This window comes from Dendrobates tinctorius, unplaced genomic scaffold (assembly GCF_039654945.1).
Source record: "Dendrobates tinctorius isolate UK_male_01 unplaced genomic scaffold, ASM3965494v1 ptg000183l, whole genome shotgun sequence".
In the NCBI taxonomy this organism is placed as follows: domain Eukaryota; kingdom Metazoa; phylum Chordata; class Amphibia; order Anura; family Dendrobatidae; genus Dendrobates; species Dendrobates tinctorius.
Window position 1 is genome coordinate 85,636 of NW_027361850.1, and position 14,365 is coordinate 100,000.

The following is a 14,365-nucleotide window of genomic DNA, read 5'->3' on the forward strand; positions in this document are numbered from 1 at the left end:
GGCTTTTTAATACAAAATTGTCTGGAATTGAGATCGGACGCCATGCCACGTTTGGAGAGCCCCTGATGTGCCTAAACAGTGGAAACCCCCCACAAGGGACAAAATTTTGGAAACTAGACCCCCTAAGGAACTTATCTAGACATGCGTTGAGCACTTTGAACTCCCAAGTGCTTCACATAAGTTTATAACGTAGAGCCATAAAAATAAAAAAATCATAATTTTTTTACAAAAATGATCTTTTCGCCCCCGATTTTTTATTTTCCCAACTGTAACAAGAGAAATTAGACCCCAAAAGTTGTTGTGCAATTTGTCCTGATTAGGCTGATACCTGATATGTGGGGGTAAACCACTAATTGGGCGCATGGCAGAGCTTGGAAGGAAAGGAGAGCCATTTTACTTTTTCAGCGCAAAATTGGCTGGAATTAATATGGGACGCCATGTTACGTTTGGAGAGTCTCTGATGTGCCCAAACAGTGGAAACCCCCAAAAGTGACCACATTTTGGAAACTAGACCCCCTATGGAACTTATCTAGATGTGTGGTGAGCACTTTGAACCCCCAAGTGCTTCACAGAAATTTGTAGCATAGAGCCGTAACAATAAAAAATCATATTTTTTTTCACAAAAATGATCTTTTCGCTCCTAATTTTTTATTTTCACAAGGGTAACAGGAGAAATTGGACCTCAAAAGTTGTTGTCCAATTTGTTTTGAGTAGGCTGATACACCATATGTGTGGCTAAATCACTGTTTGGGCTCACAGCAGAACTTGGAAGGGAAGGAGCACCGCTTGACTTTTTCAATGCAGAATTGGCTGGAATTGAGATCGGATGCCATGTCACGTTTGGAGAGCCCCTGATGTGCCTAAACAGTGGAAACCCCCCAATTCTAACTCCAACCCTATCCCTAAAATACCCCTAAACCTAATGCCAACCCTAACTATAACCCTAACCAGAAACCTAACCCTAACACACCCCTAATCCTAATCCCAACCATAACCCTAATCCCATCTTTAACCCTAATCCCATCCATAACTGTAATCCAAACCCTAACCCTAACATTAGCCCCAACCGTAACCCTAACTTTAGCCCCAACCCTAACCCCAATCTTAACTGTAGCCCTAACTGTAACCCTAACTTTAGCCCCAACCATAATTGTAGCCAACGCACTTTAGCCCAACTCTAACCCTAATGGGAAAATGGAAATAAATATTTTTTTAATTTATTATTTTTTCTAACTAAGGGGTTGATAAAGGGGGTTTGATTTCCTTTTTTTTTATTTTGAACACTGTGATAGGGTCTATCACACTGATCAAAATGAACCAACATGAAAAAATCTCCTATTGTTGCTGGGTGCCGGCCGGCAGATCTCGGCGGGCGCACTGTGCATGTGCCCGCCATTTTCTCCTGGAAAGAGAAGCCGGCGGCCTGGGAGACTTCATGGGTGCCTGCAGGGACAATGGAGGTAGCGGGGGGTGATCGGGAGACCGGGGGACCCTATTTCTCTCTCCTCTGATGTGCAATCACATCAGAGGAGAAATTAAATGGAAAATCAAACTTTTTTTGCAGTAGCTGTTATACTGTTAATAACGGCGATCGCAACACCGGGATCGGTAAAAACCCCCGGCAGCCGAGACCCCAGAGAAATTCCAACGCTGGAGAGTGCTATAACCTTAAACCTCAGAGCCGTTAAAAAGCGGCGCTGTGGTTTAAGTACCCTTAACTGCTGCCAATCGCCGGCAGACCAGAGGACGATGATGAGAGCCGTGCTTAGCACCCGATGCCAGGGAACAGCGCTTACTGCAATGCTTCTTCCCTGGCGCCGGTCCATGTGGTACTTATGCGGCACACACATGCCACACATGTGCCGCAAGTATTATACACACGGACACTGACATCTCCGGTACCGGAAATAACAGGACGTTTGAAGGAGGCCTTATAGCGGGTTTTTATGTTTGTCAGCTGTCAGATGCTAAAAGACATTTTTTATTGCAAAAAATAGTTTTTGCATCACCATATTTTGCGAGCTATAATTTTTCCATATTTTGGCCCACAGAGTCATGTGAGGTCTTGTTTTTTGCAGGTCAAGCTGATGTTTTTATTGGTATAATTTTCGGGCACATGACTTTTTTTATTCACTTTCTATTCTAATTTTTGGGAGACAGAATGAGCAAAAACCAGCAATTCATGAATTTCTATTGGGGAGGCATTTACACCGTTCCGCTTGTGGTAAATTGATAAAGCAGTTTTATTCTTTGGTTAAGTACAATTACAGTGATATCTCATTATATATTTTTTTTATTTTGGCGCTTTTATATAATAAAAATATTTTCTAGAAAAAACAATTGTTTTTGCATCACTTTATTCTGAGAGCTATAAATTTTTTATTTTTTTTGCTGATGACGCTGTATGGCAGCTCGTTTTTTGTGGGACAAGATGACGTTTTCAGGGGTACCATGCTTATTTATATCCGTCTTTTTGATCGTGTGTTATTCCACTTTTTACTTGGTGGTATGATGATAAAGCATTGTTTTATGCCTTGTTTTTTTGCTTTTTTTATGGTGTTCACTAAAGGGGTTAACTAGTGGGACAGTTTTATATGTCGGGTCATTATGGACACGGCAATACCAAATATGTGTATTTTTATTGTTTATATTCTTTATTAAAATATTTAGTGATAGAATAAATATTGATTTTTTATGATTATCTTTTTTGATATTTTTACAATTATTTAATTTTTTTTTGCTTCATTCTAATTTTTACACTTAGTCCCACTATGGCACTCTCATTTCTTGCAGTCTGATCGCTTCTATAGCATGCAGATAAAGCAGCATCTGTATGCTATAGAAGCTGTCAGTACTGCAATCCGTGCACACTGACCTGAGAGACTTCCTGACATGCATTGCGCATGACAGGAAGTTTCTCAGCTCTGGCAACCCGGATGTCGTCATGATGACATCGGATTACCATAGCAGCGATCAGCCCTCTGCCTGCTCCTGGAAGTTGGATCGTGTTCGATTGCAGCATTCCGGGGGTTAAAGTGCCGCTCCTGGCACTTAGTGCTGGGTGACAGGTGTGAGAATCAGCTGACACTCGGCCGCACACCACCTGTGTGCGTAGTCGATCTCGATGATGTACTGTCCCGTTCATGGTCAGACAGGCCCACGGCCATGGACAGGATAGTATCTCAAATGTCAAAGAGGGGTTAATATGGCTAGATGATTGGCTATTTGTAACCAGAACATCTCAATTTTTACTATATGCTAAAACTAGTAAGGAAGTTTATGTGGAAGACATCCAGTGCCTTGAATACTTTTACTTTTCATACAGGATACTGTTATGTGTCAACCATCTAATAAGTGTAAAGAAGGATGATAATCTTGCGTTTAAAGGAATAATTTCTAAGAGGAGGACATGGCTTCTTCTAAAAGGTTAAACTACTGGAAAAGTAAATAGTTGCTTGTATTACACTTATCTATTAGAGGAGAATATAGCTGATTCTAAAGGGTTTATCGAAGTCTCTTATTACATGCATTTACTTACAAATTGCATAAGGCAAATAAACCCTAACTAAAGACTACTATAAAGGCTTAATTTTTATTTAAATTATATAATAGGAATTTATGCCCTTCATTCCCCCTGATGATGCCTTGATGGTGAAACATGTTGGGAAGGCTATTGGTTACTAATTTTAATTAGCATTGGCTAATTTAGGCAATGATTAATTTCAAATATACGGTACATATGTGCTGTTTTGCTGTGCACAAAGAAAAGATGAATAGGATATGCACTACTCTGAGCTATTAAGTTATATGAAGGGGAATATATGTTGTGTGATTGAGGAGTCTGGGTAATTGTATCCCAGCAGTGATGTTGTGATTCTCTTAAATCCTAGTGGTCTGATGAATGAGTCTGGGAAACTACCCCAGCAGATTAACTATAATTTACTGTCTGCAACATAGTGCCTGTATGTAGCGTCTGAGTAACTGTATCCCAATCGTGTATCTCAGTACTGCCAACCAGTACTCCACATACCTTAACTCTTTAAAATTGAGTTTCTATATCCCAGTAGTGCATGACTACCTTAACCAGTGTGGTTTTAAATTTGCACATAAATTCCTATTAATTAATTTAAATATAGATCAACCCTTTATAGTAATCTTTAGTTAGGGTTTATTTGCCTTAGGAAATTTGTTACTAAATTAGTATTACCCTGCTGCTGACTTCCTGAACAAATTTCAGCTGTATTCTTACTACATGCACTCAAACATATACAAATTGAGGAACTGTAACAAGTTTCACCTTTATACCTCTTTCTGCAAGCCTCCTCCTTCTCGTCTTGCTGCTCCATGATACCAATTTGTCAAACATATACTTCATGTATTACTATTTACAGAATGAACTAACCGATCAGTATAGTTTTCCCGTCTCCAAGATGCATACAGTCTGCCCTCAACACAATAGTATCTCCCAGCTCAGAAGCAGGAAGTCTCTGACAGCTTTCCAGAGAGAGACAATGGAGAGCCCCAGTTCAGCTGACTTCAGATTCTGTTGAAAGGCCAGAACTTCTATGGCTAAATTTGTTTTTCTAACTATATACTTGATAAGGTTTATATTTTCGCCTCCTTAACCTCATGAAGTTTCACAGGAGCTAATAGATTATCACATGTGCAGTGACAAATGCAAAATCTGATGTTTCCTGGGTGCCAGATTGGTAGAGTGAGACAACATAGTGTCTCTTTCACAAGGCAAGCCCTGTAGCGATACAAATGCTATACAAATGTGGCGGTGTGTGCACCATACAGTCATGGCCAAAAGTATTGACACCCCTGCCATTCTGTCAGATAATATTCAGTTTCTTCCTGAAAATGATTGCAAACACAAATTCTTTGGTATTATTATCTTCATTTAATTTGTCTTAAATGAAAAAACACAAAAGAGAATGAAGCAAAAAGCAAAACATTGATCATTTCACACAAAACTCCAAAAATGGGCCGGACAAAAGTATTGGCACCCTCAGCCTAATATTTGGTTGCACAACCTTTAGCCAAAATAACTGCGACCAACCGCTTCCGGTAACCATCAATGAGTTTCTTACAATGCTCTGCTGGAATTTTAGACCATTCTTCTTTGCAAACTACTCCAGGTCCCTGATATTTGAAGGGTGCCTTCTCCAAACTGCCATTTTTAGATCTCTCCACAGGTGTTCTATGGAATTCAGGTCTGGACTCATTGCTGGCCACCTTAGATGTCTCCAGTGCTTTCTCTCAAACCATTTTCTAGTGCTTTTTGAAGTGTGTTTTGGGTCATTGTCCTGCTGGAAGACCCATGACCTCTGAGGGAGACCCAGCTTTCTCACACTGGACCCTACATTATGCTGCAAAATTTGTTGGTAGTCTTCAGACTTCATAATGCCATGCACACGGTCAAGCAGTCCAGTGCCAGAGGCAGCAAAGCAACCCCAAAACATCAGGGAACCTCCGCCATGTTTGACTGTAGGGACCGTGTACTTTTCTTTGAATGCCTCTTTTTTCTCCTGTAAACTCTATGTTGATGCTTTTGCCCTAAAAGCTCTACTTTTGTCTCATCTGACCAGAGAACATTCTTCCAAAATGTTTTAGGCTTTTTCAGGTAAATTTTGGCAAACTCCAGCCTGGCTTTTTTATGTCTCGGGGTAAGAAGTGGAGTCTTCCTGGGTCTCCTACCATACAGTCCCTTTTCATTCAGACGCCGACGGATTGTACGGGTTGACACCGTTGTACCCTCGGACTGCAGTGCAGCTTGAACTTGTTTGGATGTTAGTGGAGGTTCTTTATCCAACATCCGCACAATCTTGCGTTGAAATCTCTTGTCAATTTTTCTTTTCCGGCCACATCTAGGGAGGTTAGCCACAGTGCCATGGGCTTTAAACTTCTTGATGACACTGTGCACGGTAGACACAGGAACATTCAGGTCTTTGGAGATGGACTTGTAGCCTTGAAATTGCTCATGCTTCCTCACAATTTGGTTTCTCAAGTCCTCAGACAGTTCTTTGGTCTTCTTTCTTTTCTCCATGCTCAATGTGGTACACACAAGGACACAGGACAGAGGTTGAGTCAACTTTAATCCATGTTAACTGGCTGCAAGTGTGATTTAGTTATTGCCAACACCTGTTAGGTGCCACAGGTAAGTTACAGGTGCTGTTAATTACATAAATTAGAGAAGCATCACATGATTTTTCAAACAGTGCCAATACTTTTGTCCACCCTCTTTGTTATGTTTGGTGTGGAATTATATCCAATTTGGCTTTAGGACAATTCTTTTTGTGTTTTTTCATTTAAGACAAATTAAATGAAGATAATAATACCAAAGAATTTGTGTTTGCAATCATTTTCAGGAAGAAACTGAGTATTGTCTGACAGAATTGCAGGGGTGTCAATACTTTTGGCCATGACTGTAGCATTAACTTAGAAGGGTTTGCAATCCATTATATCCATTATAAAAAAAACAGTGCTTTACTGTCACAAAGGTTGTTGTTGGCTGTATTTCTGTGGTGTAGTGACCAAACATCTGAAAATAAGCTTCAACAGTTTGACGTCAATCTACATCTGACAACTGGACTAAGAAGCATATTTTACAGATTTAATATCAGCTGCCATTTCTAGTAGAAACTGTAATTTACTGCATTGTTCAGTGCACTGTGAAAAGAGGGGAGACTGGAGCAAACGAAAGGATCTGTAGTAAAGTAAAAAGCACGGACAGCTAAAATGTAGCAACCTGTAGTAACTGTCACAATCACAATCAATGTTGACAATAGCAAAGATCTGTGCATAAGAGCCATGCCTAAATGGTATAACTGCCAAGAGACTGACCCTGAACTGTATGACCTCCCAGCTTTTGAACCTTTCAGTGAGTAAAGTTCAAGTTCTGCATTTGTAGCCTACACGTGTCATCAACATTTTTTTTGCTTTCCTCTATCGAACTGTCACCACTTTATCTTCACCCGTATTCTTAAGTCAGCCAAATTACATTTTCAGACTCCTGAAATGCAAATCTAGTACTGCAAGCTACATGATTCAAATTGATGTCTATTCTTATTTTGCTTTCTTCAAGTCATCCGTCCTACTGTACTTTATCAACTTTACCAAGCATACATGATTCCAAAAACATCAGCCTACAAATAGGGCGAAACCCAGTGAGTGAACTAATGTTTGTTTCAACAGTAAATAACTTTCTATCTTCGGCAAAAATTGAGCAATGTTCTCAGTGGGTGCCTAATCATTTGTGAAAAAAAAAAGAAAAAGAAATGATCTCTTGCTGGAGAATATCTTTGTTGCAATTCCAGCAACCTAGATCTTCACTGTTGTATTACTATTGAGCTGGAAACATAGATACTGTATGTGTAGTGTATACTTCCTGGCATCTTCTGATCTAAAATCTTTCCCAAATTTCATTGCTATTAATGTAAGGTTATATTAAAAAGAACATCTCGTAAAAAAAATTGGACAAACATTTAGCATAGATTGTTTTGTCAATGACTATGCAAAGTTGTGCCTATCTTTTCATGTTAAGAGACAATCGCAATACCACATGTTCAATATTCTGAGCATGAATTTCAATTTGTTTTTAGCTCGGGCACTGTCAGGAGATTTGTTTCATATACCCTAGCCTTCAGGTAATGACATTTGCACACCATTAGGTTTGGCGAAGATGAAGGTCACAACCCTTTGCTTTTCGTTCTTCCATGAATGTCACATGAAATTGTCACAGGGATTTGTGCAACATATGTCAAGTTGCTGAAAACAACAATACCGATTGATCACAACACAAAAGGAGGTAGAAACCCAGAGAGTTTATATGCCTTTAAAATATTACTGTATATACTCGTGTATAAGCCGACTCATGTATAAGCCGACCCCCCTAATTTTGCCACAAAAAACTTGGAAAACTTATTGACACGTGTATAAGCTGAGGGTGGAATCCATAGACTATGCCCCCATATGCTGCTCCATAGTTTATGCCCCCATATGCTGCTCCATAGAATATGCCCCCATATGCTGCTCCATAGTATATTCCCCATATGCTGCTCCATAGATTATGCCCCATATGCTTCTCCATAGTTTATGCCCCCATATGCTGCCCCATAGACTATGCCCCCATATACTGCTCCATAGCCTATGCCCTCATATACTGCTCCATAGACTATGCCCCCATATGCTGCCCCATAGAATATGCCCCATATGCTGCTCCATAGACTATGCCCCCATATGCTGGAAAAAAAAAGCCATACTCACCTCTCCTGGGTCCATCGCCGCTGTCTGCCGCTTCTTGTGTCAGTGACTGTCCAGCCAGCAGAGGGGCGACGTGCACTAATCACGTCACTGCGCCCCCTGCTGCCTAAACATCACTGACACAGGATGTCTTCAGCGGTCATGTGGTGCCGCTCACTACCACTCATGAATATGTTCATATTCATGAGTGGTAATGAGCGGCACCACATGACCGCTGAAGACAGGAAGGGAGACAGTGGAGAAGCTAGCGAGACTGCAGAGACTGTGGCAAGACAGGTAAGTATGATCTCTGACACCCCCGCTCCCCCGCCGACCCCCAGGTATATGACCCGTGTATAGGTCGAGAGGGGGACTTTCAGCCCCAAAAAATGGGCTGAAAATCATGGCTTATACACGAGTATATATGGTAATTTCTGTTTGGACAATTAAAACACACAAAGAATAAAGAGAAATATACAGTAAACTGTATATGAAGCTAGAGGCTGTCAATCATTGCTGCATTCAGATAGTAATTAAATACATAAAGCACTATATATTGCTCTTTTAGTCTATAAACTTCTGACAACATGTCTCCAAATTTCCAAGCAATAAATTTTGTATTTTTTTTTCTGACAAAAAATGGTCAAAATTAAAGAAAAAAACCCAGTGCTTGCAGACCTCAAATAATGCAAAGAAAACAAGTTCATAATCATTTGGAAACAACAATACAATTGTTTTAACTCAGGAAGAGTTCAGAAATCAATATTTTGTGGAATAACCATGATTTTTAATCACAGCTTTCATGCATCTTGGCATGCTTGCCACCAGTCTTTCACACTGTTTCTGGCGCAAAAATTTAAGAAGTTTTTTTTTTGTTTGATGGCTTGTGACTATCTATCATCCACTTGATTACATTCCAGAGGTTTTCAATGGGGTTCAGGTCTGGAGAATGGGCTGCCCATGATAGGGTTTTGATGTGCTGGTCTCTTAATTTTTGCCAGAGCTGTATATGAAGCTAGAGGCTGCCAATCATTGCTGCATTCAGACAGTAATTAAATACATAAAGCAGTATATAGATACATTAAAATATACCCTGTGGATAGTGTAGAAGTACATAGGTAAACTTTCCTAATTCCTAACACATAAAGGGCACATAAAAGTCCGAACGATGTGAACTTACATGTAAATCAGTACTGATGTTGGTGTCCCTGCCGCCCCAACGCACGTTTCAGAACTTCATCAGGAGACGTGTATTGGGATCAGATTGGACATAATTATACAGTGGGGAAAAAAATTATTTAGTCAGCCACCAATTGTGCAAGTTCTCCCCCTTAAAAATATAACATGTCTGTAATTGACATCATAGGTAGACCACAACGATGAGAGTCAAAATGAGAAAACAAATCCTGAAAATCACCTTGTCTGATTTGGCAAGATTTACTTTTCAAATTATGGTGGAAAATAAGTATTTGGTCACCTAATAACATGCAAGATTTCTGGCTTTCAAAGACCTGTAACTTCTTCTTAAAGAGGCTCCTCTGTCCTCCACTCATTAACTGTAGCAATAGCACCTCTTTGAACTTGTTATCAGTATAAAAGACACTTGCTTACAACTTCAGTCACACTCCAAACTCCACCATGGTGAAGACCAAAGAGCTGTCGAATGACACCAGAAACAAAATTGTAGACCTTCACCAGGCTAGGAAGACTGAATCTGCAATAGGCAAGCAGCTTGGTGTGATGAAATCAACTGTGGGAACAATAATAAGAAAATGGAAGGCATACAAGACCACTGATAATCTCCCTCGATCTGGGGCTCCACGCAAGATCTCACCTCATGGGGTCAACATGATCGCAAGAATGGTGAGCAAAAATCCCAGAACCACAAGGGAACCTAGTGAATGACCTGCATAGAACTGGCACCACAGTAACAAAGGCTACCATCAGTAACACACTACACCACCAGGGACTCTGATCCTGCAGTGGCAGACGTGTCCCCCTGCTTAAGTCAGTACATGTCCAGACCCATCTGAAATTTGCTAGAGAACATTTGGATTATCCAGAAGAGTACTGGGAGAATGTCATATGGTCTGATGAAACCAAAGTAGAACTGTTTGGTAGAAACAAAACTTCTCGTGTTTGGAGGAGACAGAATGCTTAGTTGCATCCAAAGAACACCATACCTACTGTGAAGCATGGCAGTGGCAACATTACACTTTGGGGCTGTTTCTCTGCGAAGGGACCAGGACGACTGATCCGTGTACATGAAAGAATTTAATTGGGTCATGTATTGTGAGATTATGAGTGCAAACCTCCTTCCATCAGCAAGGGCATTGAAGATGAAACGTGGATGGGTCTTTCAGCATGATAATGATCCCAAGCACATTGCAAGGACAATGAAGGAGTGGCTTCGTAAGAAGCATATGAAGGTCCTGGAGTGGCCTAGCCAGTCTCCAGATCTCAACCCCATAGAAAACATTTGGAGGGATTTGAAAATCCGTGTTGCCCAGTGACAGGTGCAAAATATCACTGCTCTAGAGGAAATCTGCATGGAGGAATCGGCCAACATACCACCAATAGTGTGTGCCATCTTGTGAAGACTTACAGAAAGCGTTTGACCTCTGTTATTGCCAACAAAGGATATATAAGAAAATATTGAGATGAACTTTTGTTAATGACCAAATACTCATTTTCCACCATAATTTTTTATAATATCACTATAGGGTTATGGCTGAGGGCGTCTTATAAATGCCTCTCCATTACTAACCTGTGGGTTTGATGCCACCTAACAATATAAAGGTGACATCAACCCCCTAACCATTACTCTACTTGCCATCGCTGCAGGGCAAGTGGGAAGAGTGAGGCTAAAGCACCAGAGTTGGTGCATCTTATAGATGCACTTTTTCTAGGGTAGCTGAAAACTGATGTTTTTAGTTTGGGAGGGGCCAATATCCATGGCCCCTTCCTAGGCTATTAATATCAGCCCACAGCTGACTGCCTAGTCTTTCTAGAGTCCCACTTTAAGCTAGCTAGTAAAGGCTAAGCAAAGACCTGTGAGCTGATAGTAATAGCCTGGGAAACTTTATGGCTATTGGCTCCTTCGCAGAATATTAGCAACAGCCCTCAGTCGTTGGCTTTCCCTCGCTGGTTATGAAAATTGTGTGGGAGCCCACGCAATTTTGTTTTCATTTCTTGTAAAAATTAATAGTTGCTGTTTAGTTACAGCCTATGTCGGTTCATTCTGTTAACGCTCCTACATAGGCTTATTACAGTATGTGTGCCTGTGTGCATTTACTTACCGGCTTTTCATTACTAAACTTAGGGCTTGGTATCAATGACAGCTGCTGACCCTGTTCAAACCCTATTCCCATTACCCTGATGCTGCTGCATCAAAACGAAAAAGAAGGTGTTGAACCAAGAAATTATATCACAACTTTTTAAAAAATATTTTTATTTAGCTAAAAAAAGCCTTCATTGCTGTACAAAAACGCATGCAAAATTTGAATGCAAAAACGCATGCAAAACTGTGGCAAAAAACGCTGCCAAGAGATGAAGAACACTTGCAGAAATTTTTGCAAGCAAATACTCAATGTGCACACATACTTTAATTCTGGAGTCACACTAGCGATTTTAAAATCAGTCCAATTTTGTTCTTGCAAAGTCGGACAAGTGTAATTCAAGTTTTATACGTTTTTCATGTGAGTCCAATCTGATTTTTAAGACTTGGCATCCAATTTACATTCTATCTATCTGATTGTAATGCGATTTTAACATGAGCCTTTGCATGGAGCAATTCACTATGGCATTTACACAGTTTTCGACCAAGTGGATCTGGTACCACATGGTGGAGACCTGGGGAAGGTGTTGGCATCTTTGGAAAGCAAATAGATATACCGCTTAGGTCCTCTTAGTCCCTCTGGCCTTAATGAAAACTTTGGTTTTCAGTATATATATATATATATATATATATATATATATACACTCACTGGCCACTTTATTAGGTACACCTGTCCAACTGTGTGTTAAGACTTAATTTCTAATCAGCCAATCACATGGCGGCAACTCAGTGCATTTAGGCATGTAGACATGGTCAAGACAATCTCCTGCAGTTCAAACCGAGCATCAGTATGGGGAAGAAAGGTGATTTGAGTGCCTTTGAACGTGGCATGATTGTTGGTGCCAGAAGGGCTGGTCTGAGTATTTCAGAAACTGCTGATCTACTGGGATTTTCACGCACAACCATCTCTAGGGTTTACAGAGAATGGTCCGAAAAAGAAAAAAAATCCAGTGAGCGGCAGTTCTGTGGCCGGAAATGCCTTGTTGATGCCAGAGGTCAGAGGAGAATGGGCATACTGGTTCGAGCTGATAGAAAGGCAACAGTGACTCAAATTGCCACCCGTTACAACCAAGGTAGGCAGAAGAGCATCTCTGAACGCACAGTGCGTCGAACTTTGAGGCAGATGGGCTACAGCAGCAGAAGACCACACTGGGTACCACTCCTCTCAGCTAAGAACAGGCATCTGATGGCTACTTTCAGCAGGATAATGCGCCATGTCATAAAGCTCGAATCATCTCAGATTGGTTTCTTGAACATGACAATGAGTTCACTGTACTCAAATGGCCTCCTCAGTCACCAGATCTCAATCCAATAGAGCATCTTTGGGATGTGGTGGAACGGGAGATTCGCATCAGGGATGTGCAGCCGACAAATCTGCGCCAACTGTGTGATACCATCATGTCAATATGGTCCAAAATCTCTGAGGAATGCTTCCAGCACCTTGTTGAATCTCTGCCACGAAGAATTGAGGCAGTTCTGAAGGCAAAAGGGGGTCCAACCCGTTACTAGCATGGTGTACCTAATAAAGTGGCCAGTGAGTGTGTGTATATATATATATATATAAAAAAAAGTAAAAAATAGGCAGCACTCAAATTAAATGTGAAAAAAGTGGATACTTTACTGATCCTCAAGTGGCAACGTTTCAACGGTGACCCGTCTTTATCAAGCAATGTGCTCATAGTCAGTACAAACTTAAATAGTAGTAACACATGTGTATACAATTTCAATAATTAATCTGTTTTACATATTCAAAATGGCCATTGCCATAGTAACATTAACAAGTGCTCCATACAACATATGTGCATATGTCCGAAGATCTAGATTACAAAGTGCAACAGTGCATATACAGTGCTTATGAACTGCCTTCCACTCCTCCTCTTTGATTTTACTTTTGATTTTTGCACATACATCATCCACTTTTTCTTGTAAAAGTTTGATCTCATCCTGTAAAAACTCCATGTTCAATAGCATAGTGTCCATTGCATATCTGTTAGAGATTTGAGTAAACCGTGTAAATAGAGGAATTTAAAAAACCCCAATTCTTGCATATAGAAAGAGTAGAAGTCTGGGTGACAGATTGATTAAAGCAGACATTGGGTCATTAAAACAAACTAAGCAGTTGACTCTAACAAATACTCAGCGGAAGGGTTGTTTTCCCTGTTTATCTTGTGTAAACTGCCCATTAATGCTTAAAGGCTCCACATTCCAAAATCCTCGTACAGGACATACGTTAAACATCAGACATTTTTTAACGTGCAATACAGATTATGTAATATACATGTTACAATGTCCATGTCCACTTTATTATATTGGAGAAACAACATGTGATCTGAAGACACGGATAAATCAGCATAGGTGTGACATACGGAAAAAACGCAAAGATCTGCCTGTCCCTAAGCACTTTAATGAACAAGGACATACAGAGAAAGATTTGTGATTTAGAATTATAGATTATGTACCGGTACATAGAAGTGGAGGGAACCGTACGGAAGTTTTAAAAAAATTGGCAATGAGATGGATATACGAATTGGGGACATTAAAACCGGCAGGATTAAACGTTGATTTTAAGGTACATATGTTTTGAGAAACTTACCTTTTTTGGCTATAACTTTCCATGTAACCTGACTTCTGTGTGTTGTATGTGCTATTGATATTTTAATATACACTCACTGGCCACTTTATTAGGTACACCATGCTAGTAACGGGTTGGACCCCCTTTTGCCTTCAGAACTGCCTCAATTCTTCGTGGCAGAGATTCAACAAGGTGCTGGAAGCATTCCTCAG